We start from the raw sequence: 22338 nt of genomic DNA, 5'->3' as shown, positions 1-22338 counted from the left end.
GAACTACAACTCCCGGCATGCCTGGGCAGTCCGGGCATGCTGAGAGTTGCAGTTTGGCAACATCTGGAGGGCTACCGTTTGGGCACCACTGTAACAGTGGTCTCCAAACTGTGACCCTCCAGATGTTGCAAAACCACAACTCCCAGCATGCCCAGACAGCCTTTGGCTGTCTGGGCATGCTGGGAGTTGCAGTTTGGCCTTCCTAGTGGTTGCCACAGTAAAGATCATTTTACTTTCACTTTCAATTACGCCACCCCCCCCCCCCCCCCCCCACCGTCGATTCCCTACCTGAGTAAGTATCCAGCAGGCTCCAGCAAAGATCCCGGGTCCCCAGGCATCTTCTCCTGCAGGTATGGCCTCCATCTTCTTCCCAGATCCCCTCGACATCCAGGGGCGGGCAGAACGGGGGTTGCCATGGCAATCCCTGTCCTGCGCTGCCATTGGTCAGAACTCCGTTCTGACTAATGGCAGGGGATAGGAGGAGATCGCAGCTCTGCGACCTCACTCCTATCCCTTAAGCTGATCGGGGCTGTTGCTGACAACTCCGATCAGCCCTATTTTCCAGGTGATCGGGTCACCAGAGACCCAATCAGCCCGGAATTGGAGAAAATCGCATGTCTGAATTGACATGCGATTTTCTCCAATCGCCGACATGGGGGGTCTCAGGACCCCCCTGGGCGATGTGCCGGTGTGCCTGCTTAACGATTTCAGCAGGCATCCGGCACCTGCTCCCCTCCAGCTAGCGGCGGGGGCAGGGAATGCGCAGGGTGTATCCATACGCCCTGTGTCCTTAAGGACTTCAGGAAATGGGGGCATATGGATACGCCCTGTGTCCTTAAGAGGTTAAAGTAGTACTCCAGTATAATAAAACGTATCCCCTAAACTAAGAAAAGGGGATAATTTTCAGATCGTGGGGGGTCCGACCGCTGGAGCCCCCCGTGATCTCCCATATGGGGCCCTTGGGTCTTTGCCGAAATAGCGTGTTTCGACCACCACATGATGTGGCAGCCGACACGCCTCCTCAATACATTTCTATGGTAGAGGCGTAGGCTGCCGAATGCAGCTGTAACACTCAAGTTTCTGAAGACAGGAACTCCGGAGGATGTGGATCCACTGGACCTGTGTGGCAGATGACTCGGACCGTACCAGGGAGCAGAGTCTAAGGTGCCGCTGGTTTTCAACAGAGCCTGCCGCAAAGCAGGATGGACTTGCTGCTGCAGGCGACACCCAGGTCGCTTACCCCTGGCACGGCTCCACCACACAGGCATCTAAGGAGATGTGAGGCACAGGTGGGATAAGGCAGCTCGTAGTCTGGATAGCAGAAGGTCAGGGCAGGCGGCACAGTAGCATAGTCTAGACATAGCAGGAGGTCAGTAGGCAGGCGGCACAGGAGCAAGGTCGAGTCACAAAGCAAGAAATCTGATACCCGGCAAGGCAATACAGAGGAATGCTTTTCCTCAGGCTCAAGGCAACAAAGATCCGGCAGGAAACTGAGGAGGGTGGAGGAATTTATAAATGAGCCACAGGTGGATTACACTAATGAGTGTACTGGCCCTTTAAATCTTAAAGCTCCGGCATGCGCACGCCCTAGGGGACGGGGACGCATGCACCGGAGCAGAGAAGCGGAGGCGGAGGCAGGAGAAACACCTGGAGAGTGACAGACTGGGGCTACAACAGGTAAGGGGACCATGCGCTCTCGGCCAGCGTGTGCGACCGGAGCGCATAACCTAACTGCAGCACTCCAGCTCTCCCATAGATATGTATTGAGGGGTCGTGTTGTTTGCTGCATCATGTGGTGATAGGGCCACTGACTAGCGGGGCCCCGTATGGGAGATCGCGGGGGGGGGGGCAGCGGTCGGACCCCCCATGATCTTAAACTTATCCCCTAGGGGATAAGTTTTCTTATCCCAAAGTATTCCTTTAATAGGTAATAATTAGAGATGAGCGAATTTTAGAAAAATTTGATTCGTACGATTTGCAAAATTTTCTCCCAAAAATTGTTTCGGACCAAATTTATTGCAGTGAATTGCTATTAAAAATGGCTATTTCTGGCCTACAGAGAGCCTCAATAGTGGTGTATAACACTTTGCCTTGCTGTAACATGCATAGGGTGTGTGCAGGGTTAGTGAAATAATACTGTAGATCAGAGGCATCGCTATTACAATCACTGTTGCAGAGCGGCACAATGACAGAGCCTGGAGTTGGCATCAGTATGAGTAGACCATATAGTAGCTGAATGACACAGTGTGGAGGTGGGTGCAGCATGAGGAGAACATATAGTGGCTGAATGACCCAGCGTGGAGGTGGAGGCAGAATGAGGAGACCATATAGGGGCTGAATGACCCAGTGTGGAAGTGGGAACCATATAGTGGCTGAATGACACTGCGTGTAGGTGGCGGCAGCATAAGAACATATAGTGGCTGAATGACAAAGCCTGGAGTTGGCGTCAGCATGAGGAGACCGTATAGTGTCTGAATGACACAGCCTGGAGTTGGCGGCAGCATGAGGAGACCATATAGTGGCTGAATGACCCAGCACGGAGTTAGCGGCAGCATGAGGAGAATATATAGTGCCCGAATGACACAGTGTGGAGGTGGAGGCAGAATAAGGAGACCATATAGTGGCTGAATGACCCAGCGTGGAAGTGGGAACCATATAGTGGCTGAATGACACTGCGTGGATGTGGCGGCAGCATAAGGAGAACATATAGTGGCTGAATGTCCCAGCATGGAGGTGGCGGCAGTATGAGGGGACCATATAGTGCCATAATAACACAGCATGGAGGTGGCGGCAGCATGAGGAGACCATATAGTAGCTGAATGAACAGCCTGGAGTTAGCGGCAGCATGAGGAGACCATATAGTGGTTGAATGACACAGCCTGGAGTTGGCGGCAGCATGAGGAGACCATATAGTGGCTTAATGACACAGCCTGGAGTTGGCGGCAGCATGAGGAGAACATATAGTGGCTGAATGACACTGCCTGGAGGTGGCGGAAGCATGAGGAGAACATATGGTGGCAGGATGAGACAGCCTGGAGCGGGCATCAGCATGAGGAGAACATATAGTGGCTGAATGAGACAGCCTGGAGGTGGCAGCAGCATCAGAAGTCCTGAAAGTGACCCGGTGACAGAGTGGTGCAGTGGGTGACAATACCAGTACACAGTGACAAAGGTAGGCGAAAAAATTTGAACTTGGCATCAGATGTGTGGCATAAGGCGGGTGACAGGATCAGAATAGTAGCTGAGGCAGTAGGCAGAAGAAAACTGTATCTTTTGTAAAAGTATTAGTGTGTACAAGTAAGTATTGAGGATATGCATTATGTAAAACTTAAATAATATGCTTAGGATAAAATATATGGACCTTCATAGATTTTTTTTTAAATCAAACAAAAGGAAAGGTGTGCAAAAAACACCATGTGCCACCTACACCACCAAGTATTGACAAATCAAGTTTGGCTGCCCAGAAGTCCAGCAGATCTTCAAGGTTAGGTGGAAGGTCATGTCAAGGTATTCTGACAACCTGCTGGTTCAGGCCCTGCTCCATGTCTACCTGCTGCTGATGAGTTGCTTCACTATGCGAATGAAGAAAGCTACTCATCAGCGACTGTAGCCATGGTAGTGGAATGTGAGCGCAGAGGCCCCCCCCCCCCCCGAGTGAGACCTACAAGAGGATGGACGATGGCGCAGATAGGCATTGGCCAACTGACTACGTACGATGGCTCTGTAGGTCAGTTTGTCCTCCCTCTCAGTGGGTGTAAAAAAGGCCCCTCAACTGCGAAACCTAAACTGTGCTCCATTGTGCCCCTCCCCCTCCTCCTCCTCCAGTCCTGCCCCCACAGGGCTCATGTGGCAGTGAGATGTAGGCGCCACTTCACCAGTGCCCTGACCAGCCATCGTTTCCAGCATGTGTTATAGTAAATGAAGCAGTGGAATGATGTCATTCATGCCGTAATCCTGGCGACTGACTAATATTGTGGCTCCCTCAAAGGGCCTGAGCAAACGGCAGGTGTCACGTATGAGCTGCCACTAGTTGACATTGAAATTACACAGGGGAGTCCCCCTATCCGTTTGGATCACCAAGAAATCAGGGATGGCTTTTCTCTTTGTGTGGAAATGTTGCAAATCAGACTACGGTATGTTGGGGGATACCGTTCTGACGCTGCAACTCAAGGAGGATGTGCTTTGCAGTGTACGAGTGACTGAAGTGTATGCAAAGTTTCCTTCCCATTGTTAGGATGTCTTTCAGATGGGGGGAACACTTCAGGAATCACATGACAACCAGATTGAACACATGTGCCAAACAGGGCGCATTTCTCAGGCTTTCTTGTCACTGCGCAGACAAGATGTTCTTCCCGTTGTCGGTCACCATGGTTCCCATTTCCAGTTTTCATGGAGTAAGCCATGATTGGATTTCATGATGAATGACTTTTAGCAGTTCTTCCCCTGTGTGACTCCATTTGCCAAGACAAACCATGTGAAGAAAAGTGTGACACCGCCGTGCCCTGCACACATGGTATGCTGGTGGGGCACTGAGACTTGTCCGTGCAGTGGAGGCTGAGGACACGGTGGAGGATGAGTAGTCACACACTGTGACAGGACCAACAGCTTGAGAGCGTGGTGGCAGAAGCCCAGTGGACCGTAAAGGACATGTATTGTCCATGACCATATTTACAGCTCTACAAGTTGGCGCTTCCGTGCACTTTGGTACAGTCCGACAGGCTCAAGGACTGGCCCACCTCCTCTTCCACAAAATTGTGCAGGGCTGCTACTGCCTTCTTCGCAAAGAAATGACGGCTTGGGTATCTCCACCTCGGCTCGGCACAAGCCATCAGTTCTCTGAAAGGTGCAGAATCCACCACTTGAAAAGGGAGGACTGCAGCACCAGAAACTTGTCTCTTGGACATGGCTTTGCCGATGGATTGCTGGCAGAATGACTGACTCGAAGTAGGAGAAGCCGGAGCATCGGGAGTGACAGAACATGGGTATGATACACAGCTCCCTTCGGCTGAGGTGGTGGAGCCTTGGCTGGCTGAAACAGGGAGTGGTGTACCACTGGGTGATGCTGCAGGCTGGACCACAACATCGGAGCCACTGGTCTCCCAGGCTGCTTTATGGTGATGCTGCACATGTTGATGCAGGGCCGTGGCTGAACCACCTCCCACGCCACTCTCCTCATCACTACTTGGCTGCCTAGCGGAGGAAGCGACGGATGTCTCCTCCACTTCTTGGCTGGGCAGTAGCTGCTGACTGTCCTCTAGTATATCGTCCTCACTAAATAGTGGAGCTCAACCAACAGCATAAGATACTTCTGTGGGGGAGGGAACAACAGAAGCAATGGGAGGACAGGGACTGCTCCCGGGCCATGCCAACTGAGGGTTGTGTCTGAGGAACCCACCGACTGTTGACCGGGGATGTCAGATGTCACTTGTGATTAAGTGGATGACCGTGTTAGCCAATCGATGATGGCAGATTTGGCAGGTTGCTGGTCGAGACATGACCGTTAGCTGATACCGGTAGCTCAGGCCTCTCACTGCGACTCCTGCTGCTACTTGCCCCTAGTCGGCTGCAACCTCTGCCTGATGAATTTAGGCCTCTGCCACTCCTCTGTGCAGGTCCCGGCACTTCTCTGCCTGACATACTTAGTGCGTATATGAGGGGAGTACAATACGCTCCACTACGCTTAAAACAGTATTTGTCTACAACACCAGCAGATGTGTACTTTTGGCTGGCCTTTCACAGTATCCAGGCCCTTAAGACTTTAACAGGAACAAAATGGTACACCACTTAGATGTACATATGTGGTATGCCCTTATGAGGGGAGGACAATGCGCTCCAGTACGCTTAAAACAGTATTTGTCTACAACACCAGCAGGTGTGTACTTTTGGCTGGCCTTTCACAGCATCTAGGCCCTTAAGACTTTAACAGGAACAAAATGGTTTGATATATGCACAGGTTACACTTAATAGAGTACAATATGCTTTTAGTGCTCTGCTCACCCTTACTGGCTTGCTACTATTAGCTTTTCAATTGTTGTACACACCAGTGCTGCAGCACACAGTCGCTGTGTACTACACCCAAAATTGCACTTTCTCTCTCAATCTCACTCCCTTCCCTATCAGTGCTTTCAGGCTGGATTTGGGATTGAGGTGAATCGCTGCTGTAAAAAAGCTTTTCTGTGCAACACACTGCTCTTGTAACGGTCCGGACAGGTGGCTGGAGGTGGATCCACTGGACCAGAGGAGTGATGGCGTGGGCCGTACCCAGGGAACGTAATCTAAGGAGCTACTGGTCTTCACCAGAGTTCACCGCAATGCGGGATGGTCTTGCTGCGGCAGGTAGCCCCCAGGTCGTTCCACCAGATAGCGACTCAACCCCTCTGGTTGCTGAGATAGGCGCGGTACAGGAGGAACGGACAGAAGCGTAGTCAGACGTAGCAAAGGTCAGGGCAGGCAGCACAGGTTCAGAAGCGGTAGTCACTAACAACAAGTCAAGGCAGGCAGCACAGGTTCGGAGGCGGTTGTCACGGCTAAGGGTCGGCAACGGGCAGGGAACACTTTAATAATGGAACGCTTTCTCAGAGGCACGAGGCACAAAGATCTGGCGAGGGCAGGAAGGGGCTGGAGACTTTTATAAGACAGTAAGGGCCAGGCACCAATGAATGGTGCGCTGGCCCTTAAAATTTAATGAAGCCGGCGCGCGCGCGCCCTAAGGACCGGGGCCGCGCGCGCCGGGAGGAAGAGGCAGCGCAAGGGGACAGGACCGCGGGTAAGTGAGCACGGGATGCGGTGTGTGTGTGGGGACCGGCCGCCACACTAACCGCATGCCCGATGGCAGAAACCCTGCGCTCCCGGTCAGCGTGTCTGACCGGGATGCGCAGGGAAGCCGCAGACTGGGACAGAGGCAGCGAGCGCTCCGGTCCAGAGGAGAGGACCGGAACGCTCACTGTAACAGCTCTCTGTCCCTCTCTCTCTGCAATAAAACGCTGGTATGACTGGGAGGTGAATCGCTGCTGTAAAAATGTTTTCCTGTGCAACACACACTGCTCTCTGTCCTTTCCCTCTCTCTGTAATAAAAGGCTGAAGTGACTGGCCGCAAGATGGCTGCCGATTATATAGGGCTGTGACATCACAGGGGTGACTGGCTGCTCATAGGCTGCATGCTGCATGTGATTCAGGGTCATCCCGCCTACCCTTGTTCCCGCCTTCCCAGGATTCTTTGCCCCATGTCCTCACATGTGGATCCACCATTTTAGATGCCCTGGAGCCTGGACAGCACTAAATGCAGTTTAACGAAGCGATTTGCGCAATTGATATTCAAATTTGGAATCGTCAAATTTGATTCGCTCATCCCTAGTAATGATGTGCAAAACTGGTTCCCAATTTGGAGCTCTAGAGTTCACATAAGACCAGACCCCAACTGGTTCACCTACCTGGCTAAATATATAGTAAAGTGTTACGGTTTGCACTCCGTCTGCCAGTGCTGGCCGTCAGGGCCGGCCTTAGGTGTTCAGGCGCCCTGTGCGAGCTAACCTTGTGGCGCCCCCCCCCCCCCCATTACTTCATAAACATACAAAAAGAGGAAACAAATATTTTTTCTGTCCCTGTCCCCCTTAATCAGTCCCCTGTCCCTTTAATCAGTCCCCTGTCCCCCTTAATCAGTCCCCTGCCCCCTTAATCAGTCCCATGTCCCCTTAATCAGTCCCATGTCCCCTTTAACCAGTCCCCTGCCCCCCCTTAATCAGATGCAGACCGCCTTAATCAGGCCCTCCCCCTTCACCAGTCCCCCTTAAGCAGACTCAGACCCCCCCCCCCACTTCACCAGTCCCATGTTCTTATTACTCAGTCCCCTGTCACTCATAATCAGACCATCTCCCCCTTCACCCCTTAATCAGACCATCCCCCCTTCACCAGTCCCCCTTAATCAGACTCAGACCCTACACTCTAATATACTCATCTTTTCCATATTTCAGAAATCTGGAAAAGCTGAGTAGATTAGAGTGTGGGATTTGCAGAAATCAGGAAAAGATGAGTACATGAGAGTGTAGGATTTGCAGAAATCTGGAAAATCTGAGTAGATTAGAGTGTAGGATTTGCAGAAATCTGGAAACGTTGAGTAGATTAGAGTGTAGGGTTTGCAGAAATCAGGAAAAGCTGAGTAGATAAGAGTGTAGGGTTTGCAGAAATCAGGAAAAGCTGAGTAGATTAGAGTGTAGGATTTGCAGAAACCAGAAAAAGCTGAGTAGATTAGACTGTAGGGTTTGAAGAATTATGTGTCCAGGCTGAATACATAAGACTGTAGGGTTTGAAGAAATCGGTGTCCATGCTGAATACCTAAGAGTGTAGGGTTTGAAATATGGAAAAGCTGAGTAGATTAGAGTTTAGGGTTTGAAGAAATCTGTGTTCAGGCTGCATACATTAGACCAGGGGTCCTCACACTTTTTAAACGGGGGGCCAGTTCACGGTCCCTCAGACTGTTGGAGGGCCGGACTATAGATAAAAAAAAAAAACATGAACAAATTCCTATGCACACTTATATATCTTATTAGTGGACTACCCCTTTAAGTACACAGAATAGTTCCCCCCACATTAGGTTGGCAGTATAGATCCCCCCACATTAGGTTTTAGTTCCCCCACATTAGGGTTGGCAGTATAGTTCCCCCACATTAGGTGCAGTACAGTTCCCCCACGTTAGGTGCAGTACAGTTCCTCCACATTAGGTGCAGTACAGTTCCCCCACATTAGGGGCAGAACAGTTCCCCCACATTAGGTGCAGTAAAGTTCCCCCACATTAGGTGCAGTATAGTTCCCCCACATTAGGTGCAGTACAGCTCCCCACATTAGGTGCAGTATAGTTCCCCACATTAGGTGCAGTATAGTTCCCCCATATTAGGTTAGAATTAGAATCTTGTCCCCACCCCAGTCTCCGGCTCTTCTTATGTCTTTAAGGTCAAAGAGGTTCTTGCCACTAAGACCATGAGTGGTAAACAATTCTTCTTGGTTGACTGGGAAGGTTATGGTCCTGAGGAAAGATCTTGGGAGCCGGAGGAGAATATCCACTACCGTGACCTTCTCAGGAAATTTCTGAACAGCAAAAGGAGGGGGAGACCAAAGCGGGGGGGGGGGGGTTACTGTTATGGTTTGCGCTCTCAGCCCGCGAATCCCAGCCCGTCACTCACATTGTTCCCCTGCTGCCTCCTCTTCTGCCTCTGAGCTCTGCATATGTGTCCCCGTCTCCTAGGGTGTGCACGCCAGAGCTTTAAGATTTAAAGGGCCAGTACGCCCATAATTATGTGCAACACCTGTGCCTCCTCTATGAGTTCCTGCTCCTCCCCCACATCCCTGCTGGATCTTTGTTGCCTTGTGCCACTGAGAAAGCGTTACTGTGTTTTGCCTTGCCCTGTTACTGACCTCCTTTTACGTTCCTGACCTTGCTCCTGTGCTGCCTGCCTACTGACCTCCTGCTTCGTTCCTAACTATGCAGCTATGCTGCCAGCCCTGACCTTCTGCTATCCAGACGAGTTGCTGTTTCCCATCTGTACCTAAAATCTCCTCAGCCACCTGTGTGTTCAAGTCGTGCCAGGGGTAGTGACTTGGGTGCCGGCTGCCACAGCAAGTCCATCCCGCTTTGCGGCGGGCTCTGGTGAAAACCAATGGCCCCTTAAACTCCGCTCCCTGGTACAGCCCACACAGGTCAAGCAGATATACTACCTCCAGTGTTCCTGTCTACTGAACCGTGAGTGGTGCATAAAGGTCTGAGCTGCAGCATAAAGATTATACACTTGAGATTAAGAAGGAGATCAGTGGTCGAGGGGGGTTTGCCTTTATGAGGTCAAATATTTTCAATGATAGCCATGCTCTTGTCTACATTAATTGTTTCTTTCCCCAATAAAATAATATTTATTTATTCCGTTTGTATGTTTAGTTTTATTATTCTGTTTACAAAGTAATTATGGAGCCGTCATCATTAGTCAAATAGATAATAAGAAATTGATGATTTGCTGGAGTCCAGGCTACCCACATAGAAGTGATTCATGTTAACATCATTTTCCAAGCTACAAACAATTCAGATTTACTGCTGACTAGTCGCATCCTTTGCTCTGTTTTCTTAAAATAATTTTATTCACATTTTATTTGGGGCTTGGTTGCAGGGGTAAGAGCTAACTTTAAATTAAACTCCCTGTGCAGAATTTAGTTTTGGTGCATACAAAGGCTTTCTTTACAAATCGAATTGATATTTTAAAGTGTCACTGTCATTTAGAACAACTTTTGATAAATTGTTTAGACATGTCAAACGTTTAGATCACTCAGGGTCTCAATCCCGAGACTTGCTGCAATCGCGAGTTACAACCGGGTGAGCTGCACAGCAGCACACTCCCTGGCTGTCAATCAAATCCAAACTACATAAACCTATGGAGTAAAATGTCGGATTTGCTGGCCGAGCAGGGAGTGGATCTCACTTCTGCTCACTTTACTGGCTTATAACTCACAATCACAGCGATCAGGACTGAGACCCGGTGCGATCTAAACTTTAGACGTGTTTGGGCAACATGTAAAAGGTTGCAACTCTTTAAATATATACTTTATATACCAGCTCTCCATCCTTTGACTATTGCAGGTCACATTCCAATGCACAATGGGTGATCAAACTGTTTCATAAAAAATGTGCATAGCTTAAAGGGGTATTGTGCCCACTCATTTGGTGTAAGAAAGTCAGTTTGGTGTAAGAAAGTTGCTCATTTTCACATCAAATGTTAATAGACTCCTAAAAACATGTATACATCAGGCCCCAAATTAAACTCAGACCCCCAGTATAGACCCCAAAATTAATTTAGACCACTAAGTAAAATCAGACTCAAGTCAGCACCATAAAAAGAACCCAAGACCAGACCCCAAATTAGTTCTGACCCCTAGATTACCCCAGACACTTTAACTATTCAGACTCAAAGCCAGAAGCTAAAATTAATTCAGACCCCAAACCTTCAAATGAGTTCAGAAATCAGGCACGACCCCCAAATTAATTCAGACCCCATACCAGACTCATCATTTCATTACTGGCCCTTATTGGGTCCTCTGTTCCCACTGTGCAGGCACAACCACACTCCAGTTGTGCGGCCATAGGCCACTATGGTTTTATTTAAAGGGGTACTATGCTGCTCAGTTCTGAACGCTTAAAGCCGGCGCCGGGAGCTCATGATGTCATAGCCCCGCCCCTCATGATGTCATGTCCTGCCCCCTCAATGCCCCATAGACTCGCATTGAGGGGGTGGGTCGTGACATCATGAGAGGGCGTGGCTATGATGTCACAAGCTCCCGGCGCCGGCTCTAAGCATTCAGAAAATGTTGTTCTAAACACTGAGCACCGGATTACCCCTTTAAAGGGAAACTATCAGTTTCACCCACTCTAACCTGTTGTTATAGCTGTGTAGTGTGGATAACACTGATGATAACGATACTTACCAACCCCCGATTCATCACTCTGTGATGCGGGGGAGGTGCTTTAGGAGTGCCTTGACGTTACCGTTGCTGCCTTACCCAAGCCTGCTCGCAACTGCGGTGAGTGAAGAAGCTGGAGCAGAGACCGTAGGATGCTCCTGAAGCTCCGTCAAAGCCTTCTGTCCAATCAATGCAGATAACAGACAAACGTGACAACAAATAGGGGGTAGGTAAGTATCGTTATCATAAGTATCACCCGCACTACATACTTTTACCAACAGGTAAGTGTGCGTGAAATTGATGACAGTTTCCCTTTTGCACAATAAAAGAAAACAACATTTTTTGTGTTGCTGCATTCTTACCCCCCCCCCCCCAACAAAAAAAATGAGGGTTTAAAAAGTTGTATGCACCCCAAAATAAAAACTGCAGTTTGTCCTACACTAAACAAGGCTGTTTTGCTGCTCCATTGACTGAAATATAGTTATAGCTCTTAGCAGAGTTGCCAACCGAATTTTTTTCTAAATATCACTGACAGCCAACATTTTTTTACAGACATATTGGAAAATCATAATGAATCATAAATATTGTAAGTAATATATGTCTAGGGCACATAATACAGATATGAACACATTAGCTGCATTAATTGTGAACTATAATACAATGAGGATTAATAACCTGCAAAAGCTTCTCCAGCTTCAATGAAAAAAAAAATCATAGACTTAAAAAATGTTTACTGACCTTATTGTTATTTACCGTGCAGGAAATTAATGGATGGTAACCCTGGCGAGTACACACATAAACAAAAGTGTTTTTATTCTACAAAAAGTTTTTTTTTTTTTTACTTCGTCTTAGTTTCCCTTCATCTTAGAGAATATAGGGCATTTATTTGCTTATAATAATGCACTGCAATACTTTTGTATTGCAGTGTATTATGCTGTAACTGTGATCATACACACTGCCATTAGCAGATCTTTTGTTGTTCACTGAGACCTCGGCTGCCATAACAGCCTCATGCATCCCAGGGTGTGGGGGTCGAATGGGTAACATAGGGTTCTTTTTCCCCCTATATACCGACTTAGAAGCGTATACCAATGCAAAATGCCCATTGCCTGTTGACACCATTTGCATCTCTCTGTACCCTATGGACTAAGAATCAGAATACAGTTTTGAAGATATTGGTTGTGGTGGTGCCTCTGTTTCCTTTCATAGGTATAGCACACTTCACTCCCCATCTCATAGTGATCCTGTGGCCCCATTATTAGTCTGAAATGAGATCTCTGGAGCCAGGGAGGGAAGCTCCTTACCGTACATTTCTTCCCACTCGCCGTCATGCCCCCTCCCATAGACATGAATGGAGGAGGCGTGGTGTGACGTCACGTCTCCAGTCCCGAAAACACAGACTGGAGCAGCAGGTGCCGCATGGAGATCGCGGGGGGTCCTAGCGGTGGGCCCCCCGTGATCAGACATCATATCCCTTATCTTTTGGATAGGGGATAAGATGTCTATGGCAGGAATACCCCTTTAAATATCCACTGAACAACACCATTGCATGAACCCATGCTGTTTCTAAGAATCCATGTGTCTATGTGTTGCAGTCGCTATTGACTAAAACATGAAAGAGGTAAAACAGCTTGGATCAGAATAATCTGGTTGGTTTAAAAATATTTTAGTTCATGCCCTCTTGTCTTCAATGTGGAATACCGCTAAATTCAAAAACTCAATGGTATTACGAGATATGGTATGTTGTAAACATAGCTCCCCATTGGATTGCTTCTGGTTTAAAAAATTAAGAGGGGGCTTGGCTCGCCGTGCTTGTGATGAGTCGCACGCACTCGGAGCTCCTGCCTGGGCCGCATCTTAAAGGCTTCTTTTATCTGTAAGGGGAGGCAAATCACGGGGGAGAAGCCGAAAGAAGTCTGCCCAAGCTGCCTGCCACCTTTTGGAGCAGATTACGGGATTCTTTCAGCTCGGCGGCCGGACGCGCGGCCTCCCTCTCCTGCACTGTCAACGCCTGTCATCTCAGCGAACAGCACAGCAGCAGCGCACACAATCTCTCCTGACATCTCGGAGCTCCCCGGACTGGACCAAATTACTTCTCCAATGCAGTCACCCCAGCTAGACGGGGCCAACAGGGTGGTGAGTCGCACATCCCCCATCCCGCATGCTAAGGGAGATGCCGGTCATGGCCGTGCAGCTCCTCTGCACCAGCAGCACGTGTCCCCCTCCCTGCATGCACCGGCCATCACAAATCATCCTACTCCTGCTGCCCCACTCTCCACATACACCACTAATGTGAAGGGAGCCCCAAACCTATCCACACTGGAATACCCTGCCCCAGCTGAAGCCCAGGGGATACCCCCTACAGGACGCGGCCGTGCACAACAGCCGCCATCATATGATCCTGCTCAGCTCCCTGACACTCAGCAGTCCCACCGCACCGCAAGTGCCCTGCAGCCACAACCTGCGTCCAATGAGACGACCATCAGTACACTTCAAACACCCCAAAGACAGCAAGGCTCTCATCCTGGGCCATATCCCCCTACCCTTCGGGATGCCGCCTCCTGTGCTTCTTGGGACCCCCCCTCTGATCCTGTACCTGGCCATCCTGCATTAGATGTTACAGACTGGTCTGACAATATGCATTCCAGCTCCTCACCATCTGACCAAGACTCCTCCACGGAGGGTAAAGCCCCAGAATATTGGGGGGCAACCCCCCCTGACAATAAGAAATTATTTAAGACTCCACTCAAACTGCCTCCTCATAGCCTGCAGATTGCTCTTCTTCTGATGATAATCCTGATGTGTTACATGACCACTCTCAATCCCTACAAACCCCTAAGAGACGCCCTGCTGCTGATATACCTCAACAATCTCTACCTCACTGTGACCCTGCTCTCCCGTCCCCTGAAGTGGTGGTCAACATGTTGAAAAATCTCCCAGAATTACAGGCCCTCTCCTACCGACAAAATCGGATATGCAAGTTCTTGCCACTGAATTAAAATCTGCCTGGCGCCAAGATCTCAAACCCATTAAGGCTGAAATTTTGTGCCTATCAGACAGAGTTCATCACCTTGAGGAATTTCGCAACTCTGTGTCTACACAACTCCATGACCTACAAGAGGCCAGCCATCGCCTTTCCATGCAACAATCCGCTGATATTGCACATCTTGACGACTTAGACAATACGAACAGACAAAATAATATCAGGATAAAGGGCCTGCCTGAATCTGTTCCTCCACAAGACATTCCAGCTACTCTCCAGCGCATCTTTAATGAAATTCTCCAGAAACCTCAAGATACTCCCCTGGAACTTGACAGAGCACACCGGGCACTCAAAGCCAAAGACCCTGACCCTAAAAAACCCGGGATGTGATCTGCAGGGTCCATCATTTTTTAGTTAAGGACGATATAATGCGAAGAGCATGCAATCTCCCCAGTCTCTCCTTCAACGGATCACCCATACAACTCTACCCAGATCTATCTCTCCGTACCATAAAGTTAAGAGCGGCTCTGAAACCTCTACTGCAACTTCTCCTGAATGCCCAAATCACATGCCATTGGGGCTTCCCGTTCTCACTGACTGCTAGACACGGCTCCACTTCTGCCATAGTCCGAGGCCTGGACGATCTTTCTCGATTCCTAAAAACCTTTAAACCACCTTCTGTCCCCTTACCGGACTGGGACCGACTATTCCTTCCAACACCCCCCCTCAGAACAAGAGCTCTTGGTGTGAGTATAACTCTGGATGGACGATCATTGGGCGCTCCTGTGGCGCCGCTCCCTCCAAGAAGCAAGCGCAAGACCTGAACATGCTTCTCTGTTGTAAAGACTTGACCTTATTTCCATGATAAGTATACTGCTTTCTCTTCCTCAGGAACGCCACTGCCGTGGCTATCAGGTCTGAGTTCCCTGCTACCCAGACATACCCTGGACTGTTGATTCCATATCTCGATACTTGTGTTTATGCCTAGCTTGCCATTTTCATATTGCTTTCCCTGTGCTAGTATACCTTCTCCCCCACACTTCATGTTAGCATGTCTGTTGTTCATGCCTCCCATTACATTGTATTCCCTAGTCTTGTGTTCACATTAGCCTTTCACCCCCTGTTAAAGTCCGTGATGCATCACATTGAGATGCATCTCTAGTTGCCCATTAGGCCCTGGTCGCGAGACCCACTGCGCCTCTGATGGAGTGCATCTTCTACGACCGCGCCTTAGCCTGACGGTCGGACTGGTTCTGACCATGTCTGAGGTCCTTCTGACCTCTGCTCTTAGACCCTGTGCACCCATTCCCTTATGGATACTCTTCCTTCCTTTACTCTTGCCTAACCAGTCTTTTCCTTGCTCTTCTCCCTCCTTTAGGACTGACTGCCTTCTCCTCACCAGGCCTCGCACGGAGACTACAGCGGTGCATCGAGACACGGATGGTAAGTGGACACATTACACTAAAAAACCAACATGGCAGCAAACATCCCTTTAGCTACCATTAATGTTAAGGGTTTTAATACCCCTGAAAAATTATCCCAAATTCTATACTCTAACCATAAGCAACACGTCCATATTCTGGCCGTCCAGGAGACCCACTTCAAAGCAGATCACTTGCCCAAACTAAATAATCAATACTATACTACCTGGTTACATAGTGTAAACCCCGAGGTCAGGACGAAGGGAGTCTCAATTGAGTTTCATAGATCCCTCACGGTTAAGATAACTTCTGCCTCCCTAGACCCTGAAGCAAGAAATGTCTTCGCTAATTGTGAGGTCAGGTGTTCACTGTGGCCGCTGTGTATGCTCAGAACAGGCACCAAGTAGCTTTCCTTCTGAGGGTTCTAGACAAGTTGGCGGATATTGCGTCTGGTCCCATTTTTTTCTGTGGTGACTTTAACTTAGCTCTAACAATTTGGACCAATGGGACCAACTTAGCTCTCTCCCCCCAACTAGACACTTCCTCTGGTTTCTCCTGCATAACTGTTACGCCGAGCGCTCCGGGTCCCCGCTCCTCCCCGGAGCGCTCGCTTCACTCCCTCCGCTGCAGCGCTCCGGTCACGTCCTCTGACCCGGGGCGCTGCGATCCTGCTGCCAGCCGGGATGCGATTCGCGATGCGGGTAGCGCCCGCTCGCGATGCGCACCCCGGCTCCCCTACCTGACTCGCTCCCCGTCTGTTCTGTCCCGGCGCGCGCGGCCCCGCTCCCTAGGGCGCGCGCGCGCCGGGTCTCTGCGATTTAAAGGGCCACTGCGCCGCTGATTGGCGCAGTGGTTCCAATTAGGGTTTTCACCTGTGCACTTCCCTATATTACCTCACTTCCCTTGCACTCCCTTGCCGGATCTTGTTGCCTTAGTGCCAGTGAAAGCGTTCCTTGTGTGTTCCTTGCCTGTGTTTCCAGACCTTCTGCCGTTGCCCCTGACTACGATCCTTGCTGCCTGCCCCGACCTTCTGCTACGTCCGACCTTGCTTCTGCCTACTCCCTTGTACCGCGCCTATCTTCAGCAGCCAGAGAGGTGAGCCGTTGCTAGTGGATACGACCTGGTCACTACCGCCGCAGCAAGACCATCCCGCTTTGCGGCGGGCTCTGGTGAAAACCAGTAGTGGCTTAGAACCGGTCCACTAGCACGGTCCACGCCTATCCCTCTCTGGCACAGAGGGTCCACTACCTGCCAGCCGGCATCGTGACAGTAGATCCGGCCATGGATCCCGCTGAAGTTCCTCTGCCAGTTGTCGCTGACCTCACCACGGTGGTCGCCCAGCAGTCACAACAGATAGCGCAACAAGGCCAACAGCTGTCTCAACTGACCGTTATGCTACAACAGTTGCTACCACAGCTTCAGCAGTCATCTCCTCCGCCAGCTCCTGCACCTCCTCCGCAGCGAGTGGCCGCTCCTGGGATACGCTTATCCTTGCCGGATAAATTTGATGGGGACTCTAAGTTTTGCCGTGGCTTTCTTTCCCAATGTTCCCTGCATCTGGAGATGATGTCGGACCTGTTTCCCACTGAAAGGTCTAAGGTGGCTTTCGTAGTCAGTCTTCTGTCCGGAAAAGCCCTGTCATGGGCCACACCGCTCTGGGACCGCAATGACCCCGTCACTGCCTCTGTACACTCCTTCTTCTCGGAAATCCGAAGTGTCTTTGAGGAACCTGCCCGAGCCTCTTCTGCTGAGACTGCCCTGTTGAACCTGGTCCAGGGTAATTCTTCCGTTGGCGAGTATGCCGTACAATTCCGTACACTTGCTTCAGAATTGTCCTGGAATAATGAGGCCCTCTGCGCGACCTTCAAAAAAGGCCTATCCAGCAACATTAAAGATGTTCTGGCCGCACGAGAAATTCCTGCTAATCTACATGAACTTATTCACCTAGCCACTCGCATTGACATGCGTTTTTCTGAAAGGCGTCAGGAACTCCGCCAAGATATGGACTCTGTTCGCACGAGGCGTTTCGTCTCCTCGGCTCCTCTCTCCTCTGGTCCCCTGCAATCTGTTCCTGTGCCTCCCGCCGTGGAGGCTATGCAGGTCGACCGGTCTCGCCTGACACCTCAAGAGAGGACACGACGCCGTATGGAGAACCTCTGCCTGTACTGTGCTAGTACCGAACACTTCCTGAGGGATTGTCCTATCCGTCCTCCCCGCCTGGAAAGACGTACGCTGACTCCGCACAAAGGTGAGACAGTCCTTGATGTCTACTCTGCTTCTCCACGTCTTACTGTGCCTGTGCGGATGTCTGCCTCTGCCTTCTCCTTCTCTACAGTGGCCTTCTTGGACTCTGGATCTGCAGGAAATTTTATTTTGGCCTCTCTCGTCAACAGGTTCAACATCCCAGTGACCAGTCTCGCCAGACCCCTCTACATCAATTGTGTAAATAATGAAAGATTGGACTGTACCATACGTTTCCGCACGGAGCCCCTTCTTATGAGCATCGGATCTCATCATGAGAGGATTGAACTTTTGGTCCTCCCCAATTGCACCTCGGAGATTCTCCTTGGACTTCCCTGGCTTCAACTTCATTCCCCAACCCTGGATTGGTCCACTGGGGAGATCAAGAGTTGGGGGTCCTCTTGTTCCAAGAACTGTCTAAAACCGGTTCCCAGTAACCCTTGCCGTAACTCTGTGGTTCCTCCAGTAACCGGTCTCCCTAAGGCCTATATGGACTTCGCGGATGTTTTCTGCAAAAAACAAGCTGAGACTCTACCTCCTCACAGGCCTTATGATTGCCCTATCGACCTCCTCCCGGGTACTACTCCACCCCGGGGCAGAATTTATCCTCTCTCTGCCCCAGAGACTCTTGCCATGTCCGAATACGTCCAGGAGAATCTAAAAAAGGGCTTTATCCGTAAATCCTCCTCTCCTGCCGGAGCCGGATTTTTCTTTGTGTCCAAAAAAGATGGCTCCCTACGTCCTTGCATTGACTACCGCGGTCTTAATAAAATCACGGTTAAGAACCGCTACCCCTTACCCCTCATCTCTGAACTCTTTGATCGCCTCCAAGGTGCCCACATCTTCACTAAATTGGACTTAAGAGGCGCCTATAACCTCATCCGCATCAGAGAGGGGGACGAGTGGAAAACGGCATTTAACACCAGAGATGGACACTTTGAGTATCTGGTCATGCCCTTTGGACTGTGCAATGCCCCTGCCGTCTTCCAAGACTTTGTCAATGAAATTTTTCGTGATCTGTTATACTCCTGTGTTGTGGTATATCTGGACGATATCCTAATTTTTTCTGCCAATCTAGAAGAACACCGCCAGCATGTCCGTATGGTTCTTCAGAGACTTCGTGACAACCAACTCTATGCCAAAATTGAGAAATGTCTGTTTGAATGCCAATCTCTTCCTTTTCTAGGATATTTGGTCTCTGGCCAGGGACTACAGATGGATCCAGACAAACTCTCTGCCGTCTTAAATTGGCCACGCCCCTCCGGACTCCGTGCTATCCAACGCTTTTTGGGGTTCGCCAATTATTACAGGCAATTTATTCCACATTTTTCTACCATTGTGGCTCCTATCGTGGCTTTAACCAAGAAAAATGCTGATCCCAAGTCCTGGCCTCCTCAAGCAGAAGACTCCTTTAAACGACTCAAGTCTGCCTTTTCTTCGGCTCCCGTGCTCTCCAGACCTGACCCTTCCAAACCCTTCCTATTGGAGGTTGATGCCTCCTCAGTAGGAGCTGGAGCTGTTCTTCTACAAAAAAATCCTTCCGGGCATGCTGTCACTTGTGGTTTTTTCTCTAGGACCTTCTCTCCAGCGGAGAGGAACTACTCCATCGGGGATCGAGAGCTTCTAGCCATTAAATTAGCACTTGAGGAATGGAGGCATCTGCTGGAGGGATCAAGATTTCCTGTTATTATCTACACCGACCACAAGAACCTCTCCTACCTCCAGTCGGCCCAACGGCTGAATCCTCGCCAGGCCCGGTGGTCTCTGTTCTTTGCCCGATTTAATTTTGAGATTCACTTTCGTCCTGCCGATAAGAACATTAGGGCCGATGCTCTCTCTCGTTCCTCGGATGCCTCAGAAGTTGATCTCCCTCCGCAACACATCATTCCACCTGACTGCCTGATCTCCACTTCTCCTGCCTCCATCAGGCAGACTCCTCCAGGAAAGACCTTTGTTTCTCCACGCCAACGCCTCGGAATCCTCAAATGGGGTCACTCCTCCCATCTCGCAGGTCATGCGGGCATCAAGAAATCTGTGCAACTCATCTCCCGCTTCTATTGGTGGCCGACTCTGGAGACGGATGTTGGGGACTTTGTGCGAGCCTGCACTATCTGTGCCCGGGATAAGACTCCTCGCCAGAAGCCCGCTGGTTTTCTTCATCCTCTGCCTGTCCCCGAACAGCCTTGGTCTCTGATTGGTATGGATTTTATTACTGATTTACCCCCTTCCCGTGGCAACACCGTTATTTGGGTGGTCGTTGATCGATTCTCCAAAATGGCACATTTCATCCCTCTTCCTGGTCTTCCTTCTGCGCCTCAGTTGGCTAAACAATTTTTTGTACACATTTTTCGTCTTCACGGGTTGCCTACGCAGATTGTCTCGGATAGAGGGGTCCAATTCGTGTCTAAATTCTGGAGGGCTCTCTGTAAACAACTCAAGATTAAATTAAATTTTTCCTCTGCATATCATCCCCAGTCCAATGGACAAGTAGAAAGAATTAACCAGATCCTGGGTGATTATTTGCGACATTTTGTTTCCTCCCGCCAGGATGACTGGGCAGATCTCCTTCCATGGGCCGAATTTTCGTATAACTTCAGGGTCTCTGAATCTTCCTCCAAATCCCCATTTTTCGTGGTGTACGGCCGTCACCCTCTTCCCCCCCTCCCTACCCCCTTGCCCTCTGGTCTGCCCGCTGTGGATGAAATTTCTCGTGACCTTTCCATTATATGGAGAGAGACCCAAAATTCTCTCTTACAGGCTTCTTCACGCATGAAGAGGTTCGCGGATAAGAAAAGAAGAGCTCCCCCCGTTTTTTCCCCTGGAGACAAGGTATGGCTCTCCGCTAAATATGTCCGCTTCCGTGTCCCTAGCTACAAGTTGGGACCACGCTATCTTGGTCCTTTCAAAATTTTGTGTCAAATTAATCCTGTCTCTTATAAACTTCTTCTTCCTCCTTCTCTTCGTATCCCTAATGCCTTTCACGTCTCTCTTCTCAAACCACTCATCCTCAACCGTTTTTCTCCCAAATCTGTTCCTCCCACTCCTGTTTCCGGCTCCTCGGACGTCTTCTCGGTCAAGGAAATTTTGGCTGCCAAAAAGGTCAGAGGGAAAAATTTTTTTTTAGTAGACTGGGAGGGTTGTGGTCCTGAAGAGAGATCCTGGGAACCTGAGGACAACATCCTTGACAAAAGTCTGCTCCTCAGGTTCTCAGGCTCCAAGAAGAGGGGGAGACCCAAGGGGGGGGGTACTGTTACGCCGAGCGCTCCGGGTCCCCGCTCCTCCCCGGAGCGCTCGCTTCACTCCCTCCGCTGCAGCGCTCCGGTCACGTCCTCTGACCCGGGGCGCTGCGATCCTGCTGCCAGCCGGGATGCGATTCGCGATGCGGGTAGCGCCCGCTCGCGATGCGCACCCCGGCTCCCCTACCTGACTCGCTCCCCGTCTGTTCTGTCCCGGCGCGCGCGGCCCCGCTCCCTAGGGCGCGCGCGCGCCGGGTCTCTGCGATTTAAAGGGCCACTGCGCCGCTGATTGGCGCAGTGGTTCCAATTAGGGTTTTCACCTGTGCACTTCCCTATATTACCTCACTTCCCTTGCACTCCCTTGCCGGATCTTGTTGCCTTAGTGCCAGTGAAAGCGTTCCTTGTGTGTTCCTTGCCTGTGTTTCCAGACCTTCTGCCGTTGCCCCTGACTACGATCCTTGCTGCCTGCCCCGACCTTCTGCTACGTCCGACCTTGCTTCTGCCTACTCCCTTGTACCGCGCCTATCTTCAGCAGCCAGAGAGGTGAGCCGTTGCTAGTGGATACGACCTGGTCACTACCGCCGCAGCAAGACCATCCCGCTTTGCGGCGGGCTCTGGTGAAAACCAGTAGTGGCTTAGAACCGGTCCACTAGCACGGTCCACGCCTATCCCTCTCTGGCACAGAGGGTCCACTACCTGCCAGCCGGCATCGTGACAATATCCCACTGTCAGCTGCGTGCCCTCAAAAGGAAACTACACTCCCTTCAACTTAGTGATGTATGGCGAATCCTACAGCCCCAGGAACATGACTATACTTTATATTCGCACCCTAACCAGACATACAGTCGTATTGACTATATTCTATGCTCCCATCATGCCCTACCCTCCATACGAGACTCAAAGATAGGAGTAGTAACCCTCTCTGACCATGCCCCGGTCACCTGCACATTCCAGCTCCCTGCACTTTCCAAATCAAATACACATGGAAGCTTAATGAATCTCTTCTGTTAGACGTTCTCTGACT

Source organism: Hyla sarda, chromosome 4 (genome assembly GCF_029499605.1).
Source record: "Hyla sarda isolate aHylSar1 chromosome 4, aHylSar1.hap1, whole genome shotgun sequence".
Classification (NCBI taxonomy): Eukaryota; Metazoa; Chordata; class Amphibia; order Anura; family Hylidae; genus Hyla; species Hyla sarda.
This window is presented reverse-complemented; position numbering follows the sequence as displayed.